The sequence below is a fragment of the Theropithecus gelada genome, chromosome 4 (genome assembly GCF_003255815.1).
Source record: "Theropithecus gelada isolate Dixy chromosome 4, Tgel_1.0, whole genome shotgun sequence".
Lineage (NCBI taxonomy): Eukaryota > Metazoa > Chordata > Mammalia > Primates > Cercopithecidae > Theropithecus > Theropithecus gelada.
Window position 1 is genome coordinate 72,786,533 of NC_037671.1, and position 17,974 is coordinate 72,804,506.

A 17,974-nucleotide genomic window follows, 5' to 3' on the forward strand; every position below is an offset into this window, starting at 1 on the left:
TGGGGGCTTCCACGACTGTTCCGTGCTCTCACAAAAGATCCCAAGAGCTATCACCTGGGATTTGCTTTGTTCTTTCTCTCCTATCTGGCCCACTTTGTTGATGTTCAGTGTAGCAGAGACTGCCACTTTCTTCCTCCTGTTCAACCCCTTCTCTTCCTCCTCCTTAGTCTCAGGAGGAGCTACATTTCCCAGATGCCTTTGCAGCAAGGTTGAGTCCTTGACCAGGTTCTGGTCAGTGGGATATAGGCTAAAGATATTAGTGATACTTGTGAGAAGTATCCTTAAAAGGAAGGGAGTAGGTATCTTGCACAATTTTTTTTTTCTTTTTCTTCATCCTGCTGCCTGGATTGTGGATGACTGGCTGAAGCTCCATCAGTTTTTTGGTCCTTTACGGGGAAGGCCAAACCCTCAGGACTGGAGGCTGGAGAGCTTGAAGGAGCTGGAGTCCCTGATGACTATGGTGCCACCCTGAACCACCTACCTTTGGATTTCTTCTGCAAGTGAGAAAACATCTACTTTGTTTAAACCAGTTGTGGCGGTGGGGAGGCCCTAGGGTGGGCCCCATGGCCCCTGCCTGCTGGTGATCAGGCCATTGTGGATCCCTTCCCTTGAGTGTGTGTCTGACTCGTGACTTGCCTCTGGCCAACAGAACATGGCAAAGGCGACAGAGTGCATTAGATTGTAGTTACCCGCTTGCTGGAGTCTTTCCATCCTTTTCTAGCTTTGAAGAAGTGAGCTGCCCATGTGGGCTGCCAATTTTGGGCAAGAAATTAAGAGCAGATTTTAGGAGCTGACAGCAGCCTCCAGCTGACAGCCAGTAAGAAACTGAAACCCCTACAGCTGTAAAGAACCAAGTTCTGTCCACAAAAGTGGATGTTTCTCTCGTTAAGCCTCAGAACAGACTGCAGCCCCAGCTGATGCCTTGATTATAGCTGCAGGAGACCCTAAACAGAGAACCCAACTACGTGCCCAGTCTATTGATTCAGAGAAACTGTGAGAAAAAAATGTGTATTGTTTTCAATCACTAAGTTTGTGCTAATTTGTTATACAGCAATAGAAAACTAATAAACAAGAAAATCAGTTAAAAAATTAATTGTGGCCGGGCGCGGTGGCTCAAGCCTGTAATCCCAGCACTTTGGGAGGCCGAGACGGGCGGATCACGAGGTCAGGAGATCGAGACCATCCTGGCTAACATGGTGAAACCCCGTCTCTACTAAAAAATACAAAAAACTAGCCGGGCGCGGTGGCGGGCGCCTGTAGTCCCAGCTACTCGTGAGGCTGAGGCAGGAGAATGGCGTGAACCCGGGAGGCGGAGCTTGCAGTGAGCAGAGATCAGGCCACTGCACTCCAGCCTGGGCGGCAGAGCGAGACTCCGTCTCAAAAAAAAAAAAAAAAAAAAAAAAAAAAATTAATTGTGAGGTATGCAGCTAACATTTCTAACTGGCAGCACTGGGTGTTGCCATCTTTTCTACCATTAAGGGGCCTATAAACACGTAAGGATTAGCCCTGGTGCCCAGTCCTCCCTGAGTTTTGCCATTTCCATCTCTGTGCCAAAGATGAACTGTGTTCTCTGGAGGCCTCATTGCTCTCAAGCCACAGTGAGTTCCGCAATGAAGTGAGGAGTTGTTCTCTCCCTGTCTCTGTGCTATATACTTTATCGTTTTGTATTCTTAGTAGGGCTGGTTGTGCCTCAGTGCTCACAGAGTTTTTAAATGACAACTGTTCTTTTAATTTCTGCCTGCCCCCCTCCTCCCCATGCTCTCTCTCTCTGAGACCTAAGATCCGGGGGCTGGACCTTAAGCCATGAAGTACAGGTATTTTACTGTCCTCCTAATCTCTCTTCTTTCTGACACAATCTCAATCTCCCTGTCTCCCTTTCTTTCTCTCTCTCTGTTATTGCTCCAAAATCTTCAAGCAAAATTGACTCCTTGTAGCCCTCCCTGCCAATAGTGCACTAGACACATTCATCTATAGATACTGTGATGGGTAAGAGCATGGGCTTTGGTGCCAGGCAGGCCTGGCCTTGAGTCTTGGATCTGCCTCTTGTTAGAGGGGAGAGAGTTTTCTTTCCTGGTGTGTATGAGGTGGAATTTTTCCTTAAATTTTCTTAGAGTCTCTTCCTTCACTCGCTCCATCCCAAAGGAGACAGAGCGCTTTTCTGCACTGTCAAGTTAGGAAGAATTAAATGGCAATGGTGGGCTCATCTCCCTCTTGGGTTCCACCCTGACATCATCCTCAGTTCCCCTGTGCTGACCTAGGTCTTGCCTAGGCCCAGAGCTGCCTGCAAAGGTTGAGGAATTCTGGCCAAGAATGGGCTATAGTGGGAAGATCCATTAGGTACTCACACCAGGTTGTGTCCCCCATTTAGCCTTTATTGGTAATAGAGTGAATATTTTGGTTCCTTCATTTGTTAGCTTTTGTTTACCAGATGGGAATGAAGGATTTATTGCATTTCCTCAGTAACCCCAACACCTCCACCAAGAGCATGATATTGGGCAGGTTTGCAGTATCTAGTATATATTAGGTGCTTAGTAAATCATGGTTATAACTATATGTGTGCATACATCGGTGGATACAGTTTAGGTGTTAGCTGTATATGTGTAACTTTGGGTAGGAGGGAAGGGAATTCTACTATTCACTAGCTGAGCTGCTGCTGAAGGGTGGGTCTCTTTGATGCCCTGTAGCCTGTACTGATGTTATCTCTAATAATTACAATGGGCTAGAGGTGGTACTTGACTTGGGGGCTGATGGATTCTCTTCTCCTTCCCACTACTGCCTGTGCCATCATTTCTACTACAGTGAATTCATAAATGGGACCACAAAGAAGGAAATAATTTATTCAAAATCACTGGTGATAAATCCCGATTATAAAGATGCAGATATAGGAATATTGTGGCCCCTGATCTAGTTACATTGTCCTGTCAGCCTGTACAGGAATATTAGACCTCACTGCCCAGACTTTGACAGTGTCCTATGCTAGCAGAGAAACTTGTGGGTGGATTCTCGTTGCTTTGTTTAGGCTATGTCCCTCTTCTTCCCTACAGAAATCCCCTATTTTATCTCTGTTTTCCATTCTGAAATTCCCACGTTTTCCGCTTTTCCTGTCAGTTACTGTGTTTCAAAATCAGCAAGTCCTAGGTCTCCCTTTTTGCCTTAAGTTTTCTGTTCGTTTCATGGAAGTTGTGGGCCAAAGCTTTCTGTCTTCTGCCCGTCTACTGCAAGGTCATATCCCTAGGGTAAAGGGGTGATGAAAGAACTTTGGATGATTCTCCACTCTGATTGGTAGTTGGCTTTTATTTCCTTTTATGTTATTCCAATTATCTAAAAAGTCAGACAACTGCGTGAGTTCAGGATGAGAGGGAAATTAAATTGCAGCACCCATGAGAAAGACTTGATGGTTAAGAAAAATATGAGTCAGTGACAAGAGAGCAAATGCTTCCCGTTTTCACATGAAGGAGGGTATTAGTTCTGCATGTTTCAGGGTATTATGTCCAGTTACTAATGTCACGATTTAGGAAAGCAGACCAACTGGAGTCCACATGCAGCAGAGCAGCCGTAATGGTGTCAGGATGAAAGATTAAAGGATATGCAGAGACTCAGCTGGTGGAAGAGACAACTCAGACTCTAACACTTCTCTTCAAATATACGAAAGACTGCTATGAGCAAGCTCAAGTCGCAGAATCATTCCAAGTAGGTAGAGTTTGGCTCAATATTAAGAAGAACCAAATAGAGCATCCCTGAATCAGAAGGTAGTGAGCACATGGTCCCTGAAGTTGGTTAGTAGAAGCGGATGCTAATTAGTGGCTGACACTTCTTAAAATGGTATCTTATCCATTACTATTTTTTTTTTTTTTTTGGCATCGAGCGTTGAATATGGTAGAGGTTAAAAGGTTTGTAAATTGAGCTTGTGTTGTGGGTTGAATTGTGTTGTCTCCAAAAAAGTATGTTGAAGTCCTAACCCTTAGTACCTTGGAATGTGACCTTAGTTGAAAATAAGGCCATTGCACATTTAATTAGTTAATATGAGGTCACACTGGAGTAGAGTGAACCCCTAATCCAATATGACTGCTGTCTTTATAAGGTTATAAGAAGACAGCCATCAGGAGACAGGGCCATACAGAGAGAGTACCATGTGATGATGAAGGCAGAGGTTGGAGTTATGCAGCTGCGAGCCAAGGAACGCCTAAAGTCGCCTCCAAGCCACCAAAAGCTAGGAAGAGGAAAAGAAGGCTTTCCCTACAGGTTTCAGAGGAAACATGGCACTACAGACGTCTTGATTCAGACGCAGCCTTCAGAACTGTGAGACAATACATTTCTGATGTTTTAAGCCACCCACTTTGTGGTACTTTGTTACAGCAGTCTTAGGAAATGAACACAGCTCCCCAATTATACTAAGACCTAGGGAGATGAAGTGCCTCGCACAAGTCCTAAAACTTCTACTTTTTCCTCCCTTCACAACTTCTCAAGAGCAAAATCAAGACGTCTGTGTGGCATGAAGCAGGGACTCCATGACTGTTGTGGCATGAATTTCCTTAAGTCTGAATTCTAGCAGGTTGATGGCTTTCCCAGTTCCTGCTTCCTGTCCTGTTCCTAGCCAGTGCTGTTGGCTCAGCCCCAACACTTACCCTTTGCTCTTGGCACACCTGCCTGTAGTCACAGATGGGAGGACTGGAATTGCCATCCATTCTAGGAAAACTTACTCATTGTGTTTTTAAAAATAAACTCTTACAGTTAGGATGCCAAATTGATGTCCTCTTGAGTACCAGCCGAGATCAGTTGGAAATGACTGCCCTGGGGGATTTTGCCAGAGTTTTGGGGGCCACTTCTGAACCTGGTGGGAATAAGAGCTGGAATTAACTGTGGATGTCTGCACGGATGAGGCAAGGCCAGATGGTGGCATTTGAGCGGGAACTTTGCCATTCCCACTTTAGGATCTGTACTATACAAATTACCATTTAACTATGTTGCCTTGCATTGTGAACTAATTTTTTTTTTAAATTGGTGTTGGTTTTAATTCACAGTCCACATCTTAAGTTCACATCTTTAGAATTTCTATCCTACACCATAGACTCTATCTATCATCTATCTATCTATCATCTATCTATCTATCTATCTATCTATCTATCTATCTATCTATCTATCTATCTAATCTATCTATCTGTCTAATACATCTGACTGAGGTACTCAGTGTTCTTTGTAGGCTTCACATTGTATAATTTAGAAATAATGATAATGTTGTAATAATAAAGTTATGCACTAAAGGTCTTGGCATCACAAACAAGTGAAAATGGACAACTACCTTTCTTCCTGGAGTCTTTGATTTTGTAGTTTTCATTCCCCCACATCCCCCACAAGTTACCATACATTTTGTTTTCTTAGGAATTGGTTGACAGATATTGAAGAACAGGGTAAATTATTTAGGAATATAAGATTACATGGCAGGTTGGTAAGTAAAAACTCGTGATTTGAAGGATTTTATTTTTCTTTTTTTTACTATAAAGAAACACATAGGAAGGGACTTTTTTCTATTATTAGGAAATACAAACTAGGTTTACATTTCTCTCGGTAGCTTCTGAGAGTCCTATTTTCACCTCTACTATTGCCCCTGTTTCCCTTTATCTTTTCTCTACTCTGCATATCAATGCAATGAGAAGCACATTGCTGGAGGGCAGGGGTTATGCCTTACTTAGTTTTTAATCTTCACTATCTACACAGAGTTCAGCATATAGTAGATACTCAATGTGGCAAATGCCAAAACATTTAGTTTATTTAATGAAGGAAATAATATTTATTTTTAAATCCTATTGTCTGATATTCTGCAGAAACTCAGTTAATTTGTTTAGCTACTAATTACAAGGACAAGTACAATGCTCTGTCTCTCACAGCATCTAACATTACCTTTAACGCTGTACATGTTCAGGAATGTGTAACTGAATAGAATTTGAGGTACCAGCAATCAACAACTTCCCCACATGAATAAATAAAAGATAAAGAAATGGCAGTAGAAGAAGTAAAGGGAGAAAATGATGGAAAGAAAGAAATGCAAATGAGAGGGAAATAAGAAATAGTTCTAAGCATGACTACTGGGTGATTTGTTAAATTTCAGTTATGGAGATTAGTGCAGAATCTCAGCTGAGTCTCAAACACCATAGATATTTCAGTCTTGTGTTTAAACTGCCAAATAAAAAGTTAACCTCACTCATACAATTATGAGCAAATGCTGCTCTGTGTGTTCTTATTAAATTATTTACTTTCTTTCTACGCTTGCCCAAGTCTGCAGGAATAAGGTTTCAATTGTTTTTGGTTTTAACTAATTTCAGTAATTAACATAGTAGTTGTGAATTATTAAATATACTTTTGGAGTATTATAATGACAAAATAAGAGATATTATGAAAAGATAGTAATTGACTTCTCTCTAGCAGAACTGAAAAAATCCTAAAGCTTCCCCTCAAAAATTCTGCATCTTTCTCAGCTTTGACTCTATCTCATCTCTTTTCATAGCTAAACTTCTTGACAGAGTTTTTTATATTTATTACCTACATTTCTCTGTCATTCCTCAAGCCACTAAAACCTGGGTTTACCTTGCAGAAGCTACTCTAAATCTTGTGATTGGCTCTCTACTTCTCCATCTAATGGACAGTGTCCTTGCTTGTCTTCTTGACATCTTAGCATTTGGAACTGTTGACTACTCTTTTTCCTGAGTCCCCTTTTTCCTTTACCTTCTTTTAAAAAAATTTTTAATGATTGTGGGTACATAGTGGGTGTATACATTCATGGGGTACATGAGATATTTTGATACAGGCATGCAATGTGTAGTAATCACATGAGGGTAAATGGGGTATCCATCACCTGGAGCATTTGTCATTTGGGTTACAAACAATCCAATTATAATATTTTTGTTTTTAATAATGTATAATTAAATTACTATTGACTCTAGTCACCCTGTTGTGCTATCAAATACTAGGTCTTATTCACTCTTTCCAGTTTTTTGGACCCATTAACCATCCCCACTTCTCCCCATCCCCCTGACTACCCTTCTGAGCCTCTGGTAACAATTCTTCTACTCTCTATCTCCATAAGTTTAATTGTTTTAATTTTTAGCTCACACAAATAAGTGATAACATGCAAAGTTTGTCTTTCTGTGCCTGATTTAGTTCACTTAACACAATGACCTCAAGTTCCATCCATGTTGTTGCAAATGACAGGATCTCATTCTTTTTTATGGCTGAATAGTACTATGTTTTGTATATGTATCACTTTTCTTTATTCATTCATCTGTTGATGGACACTTATGTTGCTTCCAGATCTTGGCTATTGTGAATAATGCTGCAACAAACATGAGAGTGTGGATATTCCTTTGGTATACTGATTTCCTTTCTTTTGGGTGTATACCCAGCAGTGCCATTGCTGGATCATATGGCAGCTCTATTTTTAGCTTTCTGAAGAACCTCCAAACTGTTCTCCTTAGTAGTTGTACTAATTTACAGTCCCACCAACAATAGATGAGGTTTCCTTTTTCTCTACATCCTCGCCAGTATTTGTAATCATGTGTCTTTTGGATAAAAGCCATTTTAACTGGGGTGAGGTGATATTGCATTGTAGTTTTGATTTGCATTTCTCTGATGATCAGTGATGTCACACACTTTTTCATTTGCCTGTTTACCATTTGTATATCTTCTATTGAGAAATGTCTATTTGGATATTTTTCCCATTTTTAATTTTTATATTATGTATTAATCCCTTGGCAGATGAGTAGTTTGCAAATATTTTCTCCCATTCTGTGGATAATCTCTTTATTTTGTTGTTTCCTTTGCTGCGCCAGTAGTTTTATAGTTTGAGGTCTTAGATTTAAGTCTTTAATCCATTTTGATTTGATTTTTGTGTATGGTGAGAGACAGGGTCTAGTTTCATTCTTCTGCATATGGATATCCAGTTTTCCCAGAATATTGAAGAGACTGTCATTTCCCCAATGTATGTTCTTGGCACCTTTGTTGAAAATGAGTTCACTATAGATGTATGGATTTGTTTCTGGGCTCTCTATTCTGTTCCATTGTGTGCCTGTTTTTATGCTAGCACCATATTGTTTTGGTTACCATAGCTTTGTAGTATAATTTGAAGTCAGGTAATGTGATTCCTCCAATTTCATTTTTTTTCTTGGTATAGTTTTGGCTATTCTGGGTATTTTGTGATTCTATATAAATTTTAGGATTTTTTTTTCTATTTCTGTGAAGAATGTCATTGATATTTTGATAGGTATTGCATTGAATCTGGAGATTGTTTTGGGTAGTACGGACATTTTAACAATATTGATTCTTCCAGTTCACGAGCATGTGTCTTCAATTTCTTTCATCAGTGTTTTATAATTTTCATCATAGAGATCTTTTACTTTTTTGGTTAATTCCTAGGTATTTAATTTTATCTGTAGCCGTTGTAAATTGTAAAAAGAAAGCCATTACTTTCTTGATTTCTTTTTCACATTGTTTGCTGTTAGCATATAGAAATGCTACTGACTTTTGTATGTTGATTTTGTATTCTGCAACTTGACTGAATTTGTTTATCAGTTCTAATAGTTTTTGGTGGAGTCTTTAGGTTTTTCCAAGTACAAAATCATTTCATCTGCAAACAAGGAAAATTTGACATCTGCCTTTCTAATTTGAATGCCCTTTATTTCTTATTCATGTCTGATTGCTCTGGCTAGAACTTCCAGTACTGTATTGAATAACAGTGGTAAAAGTGGGAATCCTTGTCGTGTTACAGATCTTAGGGGAAAGGTTTTCATTTTTTCCCCATTCAGTATAATATTAGCTGTGAGTCTGTCATATATGCCTTTTAATATGTTCAGGTATGTTTCTTTTATAACCAGTTTTTTGAAGGTTTTTGTCATGAAGGGGTGTTCCATTTTATCTTTTTTTTTTTTTTTTTTAGTATCAGTTGAAATGATCATATGTTGATATGGTTTGGGTGTGTCCCCGCCAAATCTCAAATTGAATTGGATCTCCCAGAATTCCCACAAGTTGTGGGAGGGACCCAAGGGGAGTTAACTGAATCATGGGGGCTGGTTTTTCTGTGCTATTCTCGTGATAGTTAAAAAGTCTTATGAGGGGGCCGGGCGTGGTGGCTCATGCCTGTAATCCCAGCACTTTGGGAGGCCGAGGCGGGCAGATCACAAGGTCAGGAGATCGAGACCACGGTGAAACCCCGTCTCTACTAAAAATACAAAAAATGAGCCGGGCGCGGTGGCGGGCGCCTGTAGTCCCAGCTACTCGGGAGGCTGAGGCAGGAGAATGGCATGAACCCAGGAGGCGGAGCTTGCAGTGAGCCAGGATCGCGCCACTGCACTCCAGCTTGGGCGACAGAGCGAGACTCCGTCTCAAAAAAAAAAAAAAAAGTCTTATGAGATCTGTTTGGTTTGGCAGGGGTTTCTACTTTTGCTCATTTTCCTCATTCTCTCTAGCTGCTACCATGTAAGAAGTGCCTTTTGCTTCCCACCATGATTCTGAGGGCCCCCCCCACCAAGCCATGTGGAACTGTAAGTCCAATTAAACCTCTTGTTCTTCCCAGTCTCTGATATGTCTTTGTCAGCAGTGTGAAAACAGACTAATACAATAAATTGGTACCAGTAGGGCATTGCTGAGAAGACAGCTGAAAATGTAGAAGCAACTTTGGAACTGGGTAACAGGCAGAGATTGGAACAGTTTGAAGGGCTAAGAGGAAGACAGGAAAATGTGGGAAAGTTTGGAACTTCCTACAGACTTGTTGAATGGCTTTGCCCAAAATGCTGATAGTGATATGGACAAAAAAATCTAGGCTGAGGTGGTCTCAGATGCAGACAAGGAACTTATTGGGAACTGGAGCAAAGGTGACTCTTGTTATGTTTTAGCAAAGAGACTGGTGGCATTTTGCCCATGCCCTACAGATTTGTGGAACTTTGAACTTGAGAGATATAATTTAGGGTATCTGGCAGAATAAATTTCTAAGCAGCAAAGCATTCAAGAGGTGATGTGGGTGTTGTTAAAGGCATTCCATTTTAAAAGAGAAACAGAGCATAAAAATTCAGAAAATTTGCAACCTGACTATGCAATAGAAAAGAAAAACCCATTTTCTGGGGAGAAATTCAAGCTGGCTGCAGAAATTTGCATAAGAAGCAAGGAGCCTCATGTTAATCCCCAAGACCGTGGGGAAAATGTCTCCAGGCCATGTCAGAGACCTTCATGGCAGCCCCTCCCATTACAGGCCAGGAGGCCCAGGAGGAAAAAACAGTTTTGTGGGCTAGGCCCAGGGTCCCCATGCCGTGGGCAGCCTAGGGACTTGGTGTCCTGCATCCCAGCCACTCCAGCTGTGGCTGAAAGGGGCCAACATACAGCTCAGGCTGTGGCTTCAGAGGCTGGAAGCCCCAAGCCTTGGCAGCTTTCATGTGGAGACTGTGGGTGCACAGAAGTCAAGAACTGAGGTTTTGGAACCTCCACCTAGATTTCAGAAGATGTATGGAAATGCCTGAATGCCCAGGAAAAAGTTTGCTGCAGGACTGGGGCCTTCATGGAGAACCTCTGCTAGGGCAGTGCAGAAGGGAAATGTGAGGTGGGAGCCCCCATGCAGAGTCCCTAGTGGCATGCTGCCTAGTGGAGTTGTGAGAAGAGGGCCACCAATACCTTCAACCTTGCACCTGGAAAAGCCACAGACACTCAGTGCCAGCCCATGAAAGTAGCTGGGAGGGAGGGTGTACCCTGCAAAGCCACAGGGGCAGAGCTGCCCAAGATCATGAGAATCCACCTCTTGTGTCAGCAAAACCTGGATGTGAGACCTGAAGTCAAAGGAGATCATTTTGGAGCGTTAAAATGTGACTGCCCCCCTGGATTTCGGACTTGCATGAGACCTGTACTCCCTTTGTTTAGGCCAATTTCTCCCATTTGGAATGGCCATATTTACCCAATACCTGTACCCCCATTGTATGTAGGAAGTAACTAGCTTGCTTTTGATTTTACACGTTCATAGGCAGAAGGGACTTTCCTTGACTCAGATGAGACTTTGGACTGTGGACTTTTGGGTTAATGCTGAAATGAGTTAAGAATTTGGGGGACAATTGGGAAGGCGTGGTTGGTTTTGAAATGTGAGGACCCAAGATTTGGAGGGGCTAGGGGCAGAATGATATGGTTTGGCTGTGTCCCCACCAAATCTCAACTTGAATTGTATCTCCCAGAATTTCCACGTGTTGTGGGAAGGACTTGGGGGGAGGCAATTGAATCATGGGGGCTGGTTTTTTCTGTGCTATTCTCATGATAGTGAATAAGTCTCACAAGATCTGATGAGTTTATCAGGGGTTTCCACATTTGATTCTTTCTCATTTTCTCTTGCTGCTGCCATGTAAGACATGCCTTTTGCCTCCCACCATGATTCTGAGGCCTCCCCAGCCAGTGAAACCTCTTTTTCTTCCCACTCTCTGGTATGTCTTTATCAGCAGCATGAAAACAGACTAATACATATGGGTTTTGTCCTTCTTTCTGTTGATATGATGTATCACATTGATACATTTGCATATGTTGAGCCATCTTTGCATCCCTGGGATAAATCTACTTGGTCATGATGAATGATCTTTTTAATGCATTGTTAGATCTGGTTTACTAATATTTTGTTGAGGATTTTTGCATCAATATTCATCAGAGATATTGGCCTGTAGTTTTCCTTTTTTGATGTGTGTTTGTCTGGTTTTGGTATCAGGGTAATACTGGCCTTGTAGAATGAGTTTGGAAGTATTTCCTTCTCCTCTATTTTTTGGAATAGTTTAAGTAGAATTGGTATTAGTTCTTTAAATATTTGGTAGAATTCAGCAGTTAAACCATCGGGTCCCAATTTTTTTTTTTTTTTTCTTGGGAGACTCTGTTATGACTTCAATCTCATTACTTGTTATTGGTCTATTCAGTTTTTGGATTTCTTCATAGTTCAGTCTTGGTAGGTTGTATGTGTTTAGGAATTTATCCATTTCTTCTTGATTTTCCAATTTACTGGCATGTAGTTGCTCATAATAACCACTAATGATCCTTCAAATTTCTGTGGTATCAATTGTAATGTCTCCTTTTTAATCTCTGATTTTATTTATTTGGCTCTTCTCTCTTTTTTAATATTGTTTGTTCTGGCTAAAGGTTTTTCAATTTTGGTAATCTTTTCAAAAAACCAACTTTCATTTCATCCATCTTTTTTATTGCTTTCCTCATTTCAATTTCATTTATTCCTACTCTGACTTTTATGGTTTTTTTTCTTTTTCTAATTTTGGGTTTGGTTTGTTTTTGCCTTTCTAGTTCTTTAAGATGCATCGTTAGGTTGTTTATTTGCAGTTTTCCTACTTTTTTGCTACAGGCACTTATAGTTATAAACTTTCTTCTTAGTGTAACTGTCTCTGTATCCCATAGGCTTTAGTATGTTGTATTTCCATCACTTATTTAAATTTGTTTTCAATTTCTTTCTTAATTTCTTTATTGACCCACTGGTCATTCAGGAGCATATTGTTTAAGTTCCATGTGTTTGTATAGTTTCCAAAATTAATGTTGTTACAGATTTCTAGTTTTTTTTTTTCATTGTGGTTAGAAAAGATGCTTGATATTATTTCATTATGTATTCAAAATTATGATATAGTTTTTTGAATGTTTTAGACTTGTTTTGTGACCTATGGGCTATCCTTGAGAATGATCCATGTGCTGAGAAGAAGAATGTGTATTCTTCAGCTACTGGATAAAATGTTCTGTAAATATTTATTGGGTCCATTTGTTTTCTAGTACAGCTTAAGTCTGATGTTTCTTTGTTGATTTTCTGTCTGGGAAATCTGTCTAATGCTGAAAGGTGGGGGTTGAAGTCTCCAGCTATTATTGTGTTGGGGGTCTATTTCTCTCCTTAGGTCTTATAATATTTGCTTTATTTATCTTGGTGTTCCAGTGTTGGGTGCATATATATTTACAATTATTATATCCTCTTGCTGAATTGACCCTTTTATGATTATATAATGGCTTTGTCTGTTTTTGTAGTTTTTGTCTTGCAATCTATTTTGTATGCAATAAGTATAGCTACTCCTGCTCTTTTTGATTTCCATTGGCATGGAATATCTTTTTCCAGCCCTTCATTTTCAGTATATGTACATCTTTATAGGTAAAGTGTTTCTTTTAGGCAAGAGATTACTGGGTCTTGTTTTTAAAATCCATTCAGCCACTCTTCATTTTGATTGGAGAGTTTAGTCTATTTACATTTAATACTATTATTGATAAGTAAAGACCTACTCCTGCCATTTTGTCATTTGCTTTCTGGTTGTTTTGTGGTCTTCTCTTTCTTCTTTCCTTCCTTCTCGTCTTCCTTTTAGTGAAGTTGATTTTCTTTTGTGGTATGCTTTAATTTCTTGCCTTTTATTTTTTATGTACCCATTGTATATTTTTTGATTTGAGGTTATGGCTTGCAAATAATATCTTATAATCCATTATTTTAAATTGATGAAAAGTTAACACTGATTGCATGAACAAAAAAGCAATAGGAAAAGGAAAAGAAACTCAACACTTTTAACTTTGTCCCCCTGCTTTTTAACTTTTCATTGTTTCTACTTATATCTTATTGTACCGTCTATTTCTTGAAAAGTTGTTGTAGTTATTATTTTTGATTGGTTTACCTTTTAGTCTTTCTACTTAAGAGTAGTTTATATACCACAATTACAGTGCTATAATATTTTGTGGTGTTGTGTGTACTTAGAATTACCAGTGAGTTTTTGTCTTCAGATAATTTCTTAAGTTCATTATTTTTTTTTCTTTCTGATTGAAGTACTCCCTTTGCATTTCTTGTAGGACAGGTGTTGATGAAATCCTTCAGCTGTTGTCTGGGAAAGTCTTTATTTCATCTTCAGGTTTCAAGGATATTTTTGCTGGATATACCATTCTAGGGTAAAAGTTTTTTCCCTTTGCACTTTAAATATGTTATGCCATTCTCTCCTGACCTGTAAGGTTTCCACAGAAACGTCTTCTGCCAGGTGTATTGGAGCTTCATTGTATGTTATTTGTTTCTTTTCTCTTGCTGCTTTTAAGGTCCTTTCTTTATCCTTGACCTTTGGAAGTTTGATTATTACATATTTTGAGGCAGTGTTCTCTGAGTTAAATGTGCTTGGAGTTCCATAACCTTCTTGTGCTTGGATATTTATATTTTTCTCTAGGTTTGCGAAGTTCTCTGTTATTATCCCTTTCAATAAATTTTCCACTCTTATATATTTGTCTGCCTCCTCTTTAAGGCCAATAACTTTTAGCTTTGCCCTTTTGTAGTTATTTTCTAGATCTTGAAGGCATGCTTTATTCTTTTTTATTCTTTTTTTCTTTTATCTCCTCAAATGATGTATTTTCAAATAGTTTATCTTCAAGCTCATGAATTTTTTCTTCCGCTTGATCAATTCTGCTATTAAGAGACTCTGATGCATTATTCAATATGTCAATTATATTTTTCAGCTCCAGAATTTCTGCTTGATTCTTTTAAGTTATTTCAATTTCTTTGTTAAATTTATCTGATATAATTCTGAAATCTTTCTCAGTATTATTTTGAATTGTTTTGAGTGTCCTCAAAATAGCTATTTTGAATTCTCGGTGTGAAAGGCCACATATCTTTGTTTCTCCAGGATTGGTCCCAGGTGCCTTATTTAATTCATGTGGTAAGGTCATGTTTTCCTGGATGGTCTTGAAGCTTGCAGGTGTTTGTTGGTGTCTAGGTATTGAAGAGCTGGTATTTGTATTTATTGTAGTCTTCACAGTCTGGGCTTGTTTGTACTTGTCCTTTTTGGGATGGATTCTCAGGTATTCAAAGGTACTTGGGTGTTATGATCTAAGCCATATCTGCATTAGGGAACACGAGCACCTCCAGCCCAGTAACACTGTGTTTCTTGCAGACTTAGTGGTCTTGGATAAGATCTGGAAGAATTCTCTGGGTTGCCAGGCAGATACCATTGTTCTTTTCACTTACTTTCTCTCAAACAAATGGAGTCTTTCTCTCTGTTCTGAGTCACCTAGAGTTGAGGGAGGGCTGACACATGTACTCCTGTGGCCATCGCTGAGACTGTATTGGGTCATACCTGAAGTCAGTACAGCACTGGGTCTCACCCAAGGCCCACTGTAATCACTACCTGGCCACCACCTATGTTTAAGACCATGGGACTCTACGATTAGCAGGTGGTGAAGCCAGCCAGGCTTGTATTCTTCTGTTCAGGGCAGCAAGTTACCCCAACTCCTGGACAGGTCTAGAAATGCTATCCAGGAGCCAGGGAGTGGAGTCAAAAACCTTAAAAATCTGCCTTTTCTTCTATTCTACTACCGTTAAGCTGGCACTTAAACCACAAGACAAAGTTATTTCCATTTTCCTTCCCCTTTCCACAGGCATAGGAGTCTCTTCCTATGGCCATCATTACCACAGGCCCATGGAAAGTACTGGCAGGCTATGGTCAATGTTCTCTTAAGGCCAAAGGGCTTTTCAGCTAGCTTGTGGTGAATGCTGTTAGGCCTGGGACTCCTGCTTCGGGGCAGTGAATTCCTCTCTGGACCAGGATAGGTCCAGAAATGTCATCCACAAGCCAAGGCCCAGAATCGGGGACCCCAAGAGCCTGCTTGGCGCTGTCCTCCACTGTGGTTGAGCTGGTATCTGTATCCTGATTTCTGCTTCTTATGAAGATGCTTTTTTTTTTTTTTTTTTTGTATAGATAGTTACTAAATTTGGCTTTCCTGCAGGGGGTACAATCATTGGAGGCTTCTATTCAACCCTCTTGCTCTGTCCCCTCCTTTGCCTTCTATGTTCGCACACTCTCCCACTTGTCAGATGCATTCTCTCAGTTTCCTTTGAATTCTCATTTCCCCTTGTCTATTCTTTATATGCAGACTTGGGGTATTTTGGAGGTCTTATCAGTAAGACTTGGGAATAGATTGGATGTAGGAAGTGAGGAAAACAGAGGATTCAAAAAGTCTGGCCTTACTTCTAAATATGAGAAGCCCAGAAAAAGAAAAAATTTCTGGCCTTAGTAACTAGGGGATGGGAGAAAGGCACTTACTGAGATGAAGAAAGACAGAGAACGTGAAAGTGTATGTGTGTGTGTGTGTGTGTGTGTGTGTGTGTGTCTGTGTTTATCAAGGATTCATTTGAGTGAAGCTTATTTCATCTCATTTCATCCCTAGTGAGGAGAACCAGTAGATAGTCAGGACCCGTGAGTAATCTGCCAATGCACAGAATAACAACGTATTAACTAATTATTCTTATACAACGCTCTATTCCTATTTTTGTTCTTTCATAATTTAGAGGAGTTTAAACATTATTGAGAAATTCAGAAAAATCCAAAGGAATCCATACTGTGAACTCATTGGTGTGGACTATAGAATTTTACTTTAAAAACATTTTTAATTTTGAAATAATTTTTTTTTCCTTTTTTTTTATTATTATACTTTGAGTTCTAGGGTACATGTGCATAACGTACAGGTTTGTTACATATGTATACTTGTGCCATGTTGCTGTGCTGCACCCATCAACTCGTCAGCACCCATCAACTCGTCATTTACATCAGGTATAACTCCCAATGCAATCCCTCCCCTCTCCCCCCTCCCCATGATAGGCCCCGGTGTGTGATGTTCCCCTTCCCGAGTCCAAGTGATCTCATTGTTCAGTTCCCACCTATGAGTGAGAACATGCGGTGTTTGGTTTTCTGTTCTTGTGATAGTTTGCTAAGAATGATGGTTTCCAGCTGCATCCATGTCCCTACAAAGGACACAAACTCATCCTTTTTTATGGCTGCATAGTATTCCATGGTGTCTATGTGCCACATTTTCTTAATCCAGTCTGTCACTGATGGACATTTGGGTTGATTCCAAGTCTTTGCTATTGTGAATAGTGCTGCAATAAACATACGTGTGCATCTGTCTTTATTGCAGCATGATTTATAATCCTTTGGATATATACCCAGTAATGGGATGGCTGGGTCATATGGTACATCTAGTTCTAGATCCTTGAGGAATCGCCATACTGTTTTCCATAATGGTTGAACTAGTTTACAATCCCACCAACAGTGTAAAAGTGTTCCTATTTCTCCACATCCTCTCCAGCACCTGTTGTTTCCTGACTTTTTAATGATCACCATTCTAACTGGTGTGAGATGGTATCTCATTGTGGTTTTGATTTGCATTTCTCTGATGGCCAGTGATGATGAGCATTTTTTCATGCATCTGTTGGCTGTATGAATGTCTTCTTTTGAGAAATGTCTGTTCATATCCTTTGCCCACTTTTTGATGGGGTTGTTTGTTTTTTTTCTTGTAAATGTGTTTGAGTTCTTTGTAGGTTCTGGATATTAGCCCTTTGTCAGATGAGTAGACTGCAAAAATTTTCTCCCATTCTGTAGGTTGCCTGTTCACTCTGATGGTAGTTTCTTTTGCTGTGCAGAAGCTTTTTAGTTTAATGAGATCCCATTTGTCAATTTTGGCTTTTGCTGCCGTTGCTTTTGGTATTTTAGACATGAAGTCTTTGCCCATGCCTATGTCCTGAATGGTACTACCTAGGTTTTCCTCTAGGATTTTTATGGTATTAGGTCTAACATTTAAGTCTCTAATCCATCTTGAATTAATTTTTGTATAAGGAGTAAGGAAAGGATCCAGTTTCAGCTTTCTACTTATGGCTAGTCAATTTTCCCAACACCATTTATTAAATAGGGAATCTTTTCCCCATTTCTTGTTTCTCTCAGGTTTGTCAAAGATCAGATGGCTGTAGATGTGTGGTATTATTTCTGAGGACTCTGTTCTGTTCCATTGGTCTATATCTCTGCTTTGGTACCAGTACCATGCTGTTTTGGTTACTGTAGCCTTGTAGTATAGTTTGAAGTCAGGTAGCGTGATGCCTCCAGCTTTGTTCTTTTGACTTAGAATTGTCTTGGAGATGCGGGCTCTTTTTTGGTTCTATATGAACTTTAAAGCAGTTTTTTCCAATTCTGTGAAGAAA